General features: G+C 44.5%; 1 non-coding gene across 1 annotated transcript; it reads right to left on the bottom strand.

Moving 5' to 3' along the window:
• Window positions 1–6,755: 6,755 nt before the first annotated feature.
• On the bottom strand, window positions 6,756–6,890 carry LOC143685433 (small nucleolar RNA SNORA64/SNORA10 family). Its single transcript, XR_013176658.1, has one exon. It is a non-coding gene; the product is annotated as a small nucleolar RNA SNORA64/SNORA10 family (small nucleolar RNA).
• Between the last annotated feature and the right edge of the window lie 257 nt (window positions 6,891–7,147).

Here is a 7,147-nt window from a genome sequence, read left to right as displayed (position 1 = left end):
AACAACGATGGCAACAATTAACATTTACTGAGCACTTACTAGGTACCAGGCACAGTTACTTGACTTTTATTAACTCACTTAAGCCTTTGCTCTCTCTCTGTTCCAGCCGCACTGGCCTCCTTACTGTACCTCAAACTCTTCATACCTGTCCTGACATCAGGGCCTTTGCATTCGCCGGACACTCTGTCTAGAATGGTCTTTCCATAGATATATGCCCACATGGCTCACTCTCTTCAGGTCTCTGCTCAAAGGCCCCTCCTTAGAGCAGCCATCCCTGTCTACCTGACCTAAGGCAACATTACACTGGTTTATTTTCCTTCGCGGCACTCCTCCCACTTAGCCTATCATGTCATTTGCTTGTTTATTGCCCATCACCCCCATTAGAAAATCTGTTTTATCCGCTTCTGTCCTGGCATTCGGGCTAACACTGTCACACAGGAGGGTGCCAATAAATATTAACCGAATTAATGTTCACAGCAATCCTACAAGGTATGTACCTTTATTATTCCCACTTTACAGATTATGAAATTGAGGCGCAGAGACTAAGCTACTTGCTCAGGGTTATGAGACCCAAAGCTGGGCAGAGCAGGCTCCAGAGTTCACATTCTTAATCAAGGAATGGCTTGAGGTGGGGTTGTGAGAGTCAGAGGCTGGAGAAAGAGGGAACTGATTTTACAAACATCTTTAGGAAAGACAGCTGAGGGAAGCGTAACTCCTGCTAGTTAATTATTCAATTTGGGTCTCTGAGTCAGAAAAAAAATAACTGGTTCATACAAGCACGATACACCCAGGCTCCTTTAATTCTTAGAATATTCTCAGCTCCGGAAGAACTTAAGCTACCTGTGGTAAAGATTCCAATTCAGGGCACCCCATGGCCTAAAAGAATTAGCACAGTCCCCCCCCCCAATTATGAGATGTGTCCCCTTGAGTATTAGTAAAAGGACCATGCAGTTAGAACCTGACCATGTCACAAAGCCATGTCCACTTCAGCATCAGAATGACCCTGCGAACTGGGGGTTCTGGCCAGGTCCCGGCGACATGAGGACAGGGATTTGTCTGTCTTGTTCACCACGGTGCCCCTGACCCCTCAAGTAGCATCTAGCAGACAATCAACAAACCATGAATATCAAAGATGCCACAAATATTAGAGATGGGGGTCAGAGACGGGAAGCTCCTCTTCCAAAGTCACACAGCTAGTTACTGCTTCCTTAGCTCTTCAGCATCCCAAGATGTATGTACATCTTCACCCAGAATAAGGATTTCACACCAGTGCACTTGGAGATTTGAAGGTAGAGAAGGGCGAAGCTTTCTAAACCTGTTTGGAAGACATGGTCGTGGCAGGAGGGCACAGCTCAGATCTCCAACTGCTGCACCTTCAGGACACACACACACACACACACACACAGCCCCACTCTCCTCTAGCTGCTCCCAGTCAATGACTGAGCCCAGTATGGGTAACAGGGCTGGGCCATTCCTGTTGGACTATTTTCAACTGTAACCCTTGCTCTGAGGCTCCCCATCAGCTTGACTGGAAACTTCCCACAGCTGCCCTATGTTCTGAGCCTCTGCCTACCCAGTGTCCTTCCTTCCCCCTTCCTTTCAACAGGTGTCACACTCTAGTGCTGCTCCCTCACCTCTTTTTCCTTCACAGGCACTTCCATACTCCCCTCCTGCCTTCTGCATCTTGGAGGACCTGAACTGGCACAGATGGATTCTCAAGTGGAAACCAGGCCCATGCAATAGGCTTCTGAAGGATTCCAGGTCATAGCGGTTGATTGAATAATAGCCCCAAAGGCCCCCACGTCCTAGTCCCCAGAACCTGTGGCTGTTTCCTGATACAGCAAAAGGGACTGTGCAGGTGTGATGAAGGTAAGGATTTGGAGACAGGGAGCCCATCTTGGATTATTCAGGTGGGCCGGATGTCATCATCAGGGTCCTTATAAGAGGGAGGCAGGAGGGTAAGGGAGGAGGGAAGATGATACACAGCTGGCTTTGGAGATGGAGCAGCCTCTAAAGCTGGAAGAGGCAAGGAACAATTCTCTGGAGCCTCCAGAAGAAACTCAGCCCTGCCAATCAATACCCTCATCTCGGCCCCCGTAAGACTCATTTCGGACCTCTGACCTCCAGAACTAACTGTAAGACAATAAATGTGCACTGTTTTAAGCCACCAAGTTTGTGATGATTTATTACAGCAGCAAGAGGAAACCGATACAGTTATAAAGTATAAAGAGTAGCTGGATCATCACATTGACAAAATTTTAAACGCAAGATCCCTGTTCACACTGTTAAAGATTTCAGTGGTGTTGCTACTTGAAACGAATAATAGATAGTAACATATTATACTATGATTAAAGCATTTGCATGATACCTCTCAGACAGATTAATCAGTGCCTTTGGCAGGGTGGATGGCACAGCTCACCATTTACCATCTTAGGTTCTTCCAGGCTGTTGTGCTGCCCAGTACCGATGTATGTGCTTACACCTCTGGTCAAAGGTCAGGGACCAGTCCTGGCTTCACATCCCAGCTCTGCCACTATTTATTAGCTGTGGGATCGTGGACAAGTCACCTATTACCCTGAGCCATCATTTCTTTCTCTGAATATTGGGACTGGTCACTTGTGACTCTAACAGTTCCCTAGAAATGTAACCGATGTTGCAGGGCTGCTCACAGAGTGACCTGCCCCTTACCGAGGCTGGATATGTCTGATGACAGTGATTATTCTATGATTAACCAACCTTCCTCTAAGGGAGAAGCAGCGCTCTGGTGTCTGCCCCTGTCTTATTCGCTCACTTATTCCATACATATTTATTGAGAGCCTGCTACGTGCCAGGTTACCCACATGCTGTCTGAGAGCAGAGTCTGCAAACGTTTTATCTGTAAAGGATCAGACAGTAAATATTTCAGGCTTTGCCGGTAAAAACAGCCAGAGGCAAGATGTAAACGCGTGGGTGTGGCTGTGTCCCAATAAAACTTTATTTACAAACCAGGCAACAGCCCACAGGCCAGAGTTTGCCAAACCCTGTCCTAGATATTAGATATTCCTAGGGAAATAAAATAGACATGACTCTTGCCCTCATGAAGTTTCCAATCTGCATTCGACCATTTTCTTAAATTTAAAAAGAAATAAAGTATTTAACTCCTTCTCTGCAGCACCAAGGCAGGATGGTTTAGAACTAAGCTTCCAAACCAGGACATCTGGATTCCAATCCTCACCTGCCACTTGCCAGCTATGCAACCTTGAGCCAGTTACTTAACCTCTCTGTGTGTGCCTCAGTTTCCTTATCTGCCAAATGAGCTAATAATCATACCTACCCCGGGGGTGTTGTGAGAATTAAGAGGCTACTGCCTGGCATCAAGTGAAGACTTATAAAATGGCTGTAGTTATTATCATTGCTAAAGTTTAATGAGCATTAATTATATGCCAGGTGTCACAGAAGCGTTATCCTAGATACTCCCTTACAACCACTTTCTGAGAGAAGGTAATTATCCCCATTTTAAAGATGAGGAAAAAAGGACTCAGAGAGGTGGTATGACTGTCCTATGTCACACAGCTGTAAACTGCCCCATCAGATATCAACCCTCATCTGATCCCAGACTTGGGGCCCCTCGGTCATTGTGCTCAGAAGCCCCACATGTGTGACTCATGACCTTCTCTGGTTTTCAGAGGAAATGGCTAGTGACTTGTTTTTGCATCTTCTCAACTCCGAATCATCAAATAAAAACTAGATTTAATTTTGAAAACCTGCTGAAATCCCTGCGTATGCTGGGATGGCTTCCTGTGCAAGATTAAAAGCATCATGAAGGCTGGGTAGAAAAAAATTCATGACTCTCTTACACTCTCCCTCCTAGTTCCCCCGAGATATTTTGTTCAGGCAAAAAGCAATGAGTCTTTTCCACTAACTACCTCCTCTTCCATCCCAGCACTCTGACTAAGGTAGACCGTTTTTCTTCTCCTCACTAGACTTCTGAAAGAGCTGTCTGCCTGCAATCCTGGCCCCCACAGTTCTAGTTCCCACTTTCATCCGCCCTTTCAGAGGATAATTTGCTCACTGGGGAAGGGACGCTGACCAAGACAAAGCCCAGTCTCTGCTCTCAGGGTGCGCCCTGTCCAGATGGCACTACCAATATTAAATGAGAAATGGCAACCGTGAAAAGAGCCTTGAGGAGAAGTTCCCAGGAACCGCAAACACCTCGCAGTGGGGGGATTTAATCCAGTGAATTAAAAGCCATGGTCTCTGCCCTTCAGTGACTTGCTAACCATTCTCCTTTCAATCTCCTTTCCAAGTGTCTACATCCTGCAGAAATACATGAGAACCTAATCTACCTACTCTTATTTAGCAATTAAATGTTCCAAATAAGCAAATTTGCCAATAGTTGGACCTTACTCCTGCAGGGAAAAGAAATCTAGGATTTGCTGTGAGCTTACTATGTGCCCCCAGGCTGGAAGCTTTCACATTTCATCCTCCCAGCAAGTTGGCCTGGCAGGTATTTTTTTGTCCCACTTTACAGATGAGGAAACTGAGGCTCAAGAAGCTTGAGGACATTGTCTGAGATTTCCTAGCCAAGAAGCAGGGAGTTTAGAGTGTGCACATGTATCCATCTGGCCACAATGCCTGTGGTTACTTCTCTACTCCTCACTGTCTTCATAACAACAAACTTTTAAAACTATTATCTCAAGAAAACTTTCTTAAAAGGAGCACATATTCCTTGTGAATGTAAATTAGCCATAGAATCATCACTGTTGGGATATACCAGCATTTACTAAAGCAAGTGCCATGCAACCGACATTAGTTCTCAGAATGTTAATAAGTTTGGCATGAAAAAAGAAGTTGTGTGGACAAACGTGTTGGGGACACACTGGACTGAACAAAGATAAACAGGAGTCTTGCCTGCAGGACTTCTCAGAGCCTTCAATAGGCAAGTTTACATTATCAGTCTCTAAGAAGGATCATAAATGATGTAGCGTTTCTCAGACTCCACTTGAGAATGCTTCTTTTTTTATATGCTGCATGATTGGGGGTCACATTTCACTCTTTTTCCATATGACTATCCTGTTATTGCAGCACCAATTGTTGAATTTTTTCTTGGGGTTGGGGGGAACATATGGGCTGGGAATTGGATCCAAGTCTCCCTCATGGCAGGCAAGGATTCTACCACTGAACTACCCTTGCACCCCATTAAGGACGCTTTTTAACACAGCATCTTAAAGAATGCTTTGGGTGGCTGAGAGATTTCCAACAGAGTCGAAGGTTTATCCTAGGTGTTACTCTCATGCATTATATAGTTATCCCTTTTTAGTTTATGGTGTACTGGAGGGACTAGAAGGAAGTATCTGAAACTGTTGAGCTGTGTTCCAGTAGCCTTGATTCCTGAAAATTATAACTTTTATAATTTGACTGTGAGATTGTGAAAACTTTATGCCTGATGCTCTGTGTATCCATGGAATGGACAGATGAATAAAAATACATGGATAAAAAATAAATAAATAATAGGGGGGATAAGGGGTAAAATAAATTGGGTAAATTGAAATGCTACTGTTCAATGAGAGGGAGAGGGAAGGGGTATGGGATCTATGAGGCTCTGATCTAGTTTGCTAGCTGCTGGAATGCAACACACCAGGCATGCATTGGCTTTTAATAAAAGGGGATTTATTTCATTAGTTCTTCAGAGGAAAGGCAGCTAACTTTCAATTGAGGTTCTTTCTTACATGGGAAGGCACAGGGTGGTCTCTGCTGGCCTTCTCTCCAGGCCTCTGGGTTCCAACAACTTTCCCCAGGGTGATTCCTTTCTGCGTCTCCAAAGGCCTGGGCTGAGCTGTGAGTGCTGAAATGAAGTATGCTGAGCTGCTTGGGCTGTGCTACTACTTTGAGCTCTCTTGTTTAAGCACCAGCCAATTAAATCAAACATCATTCATTACAGCAGGCACGCCTCTTAGCTGACTGCAGGTGTAACGAGCAACAGAGGAGGTTTACATACCATTGGCTCATGTCCACAGCAACAGAACTAGGTACCTTCACCTGGCCAAGTTGACAACTGAATCTAACTACCGGAGGCTTTTTCTTTTTTCTTTTTATTTCTGTTTCTGGAGTGATGCAAATGTTCTAAAAATGATCATGGTGATGAATACACAATTATGTGATGATATTGTGAGCCACTGATTGTTCACCGTGTATGGACTGTATGTTTGTGAAGATATGTCAATTAAAAAAAAAAGAACACCTTGCAAAAGCCTGGCCAATTGTTCTCAAACTTCAGTGGACACAAGAGTCACAATGATGCTTGTTAAAATGCAGACTATTGGGTTTTGCCACCTAAGAGGACATTTGGAAATTCAGAAGATCTGGGAAGGGGTAGAGTCCAAGGTAGGCAGTGGTCTAGGAATAGCGAGAATCACTACACTAGAAGATGATATTCTGGCTAGTTGAGGAGCTGCTCCAGAGATGTGCTTGCTTTGATCAGAGCCATAAAGACAAAAAATAAGTAGGAACTCTGAAAGTGGGATGGACCAAGGCAGACCTCAAACATGAATGAATGAATGAAATGCATTAACTGTCAATCAAATAAGAATACAGGATATGGCCCAAGGACTCTAGTTTTAACAACAAGCAAGCACTGATTAATAGAAAGCATATCCATTGTTCTGGACCCATTGGCTTTTCTTGAATCAAGATATCTTTTCCTATATTCCTTAGTTTGGACATTTTTCATGGCCTTAGTACTGTAAACTAGCAACTTATTAAATTTCCCCCCAAGGGCCTGTAGCACCCCTCGAGGAAAGAAAGGCCACAGTGAGGCCCCTCTGAGGTCCCAAGGAGATCCTTTCTCTCTCTCCTCCATTACGAAAGTCACACATGTCAGGTCAGGTGTAACTCTGCAGAGCTGAGAGAGCTAAATTCCCCTTTTTAAAAGCCAATCTGTTTCTGGGATATTGCATTCCGGCCCGTAGCAAACTAGAACAGATTTTGGTACCAGGAGTGGGGTGACCCAAACCTTCATTCCTGAGGTTTCAGAGCCATTGGTAGCCCTGCCTGGATTGGGTTGTTGTAGTTTTCCATTGATTTTCATCACAGGGCATGGTAGTACTAAAAGATGCCCTAGGGGATCTCCTATATTCCAAGAAAACTCTTCTTTACCTCCATTGTGTAG

The sequence above is a fragment of the Tamandua tetradactyla genome, chromosome 5 (assembly GCF_023851605.1).
Source record: "Tamandua tetradactyla isolate mTamTet1 chromosome 5, mTamTet1.pri, whole genome shotgun sequence".
Taxonomy (NCBI): Eukaryota; Metazoa; Chordata; class Mammalia; order Pilosa; family Myrmecophagidae; genus Tamandua; species Tamandua tetradactyla.
The sequence above is the reverse complement of the archived record's forward strand: the minus strand, read 5'-3'. Positions and strand labels throughout refer to the sequence as shown.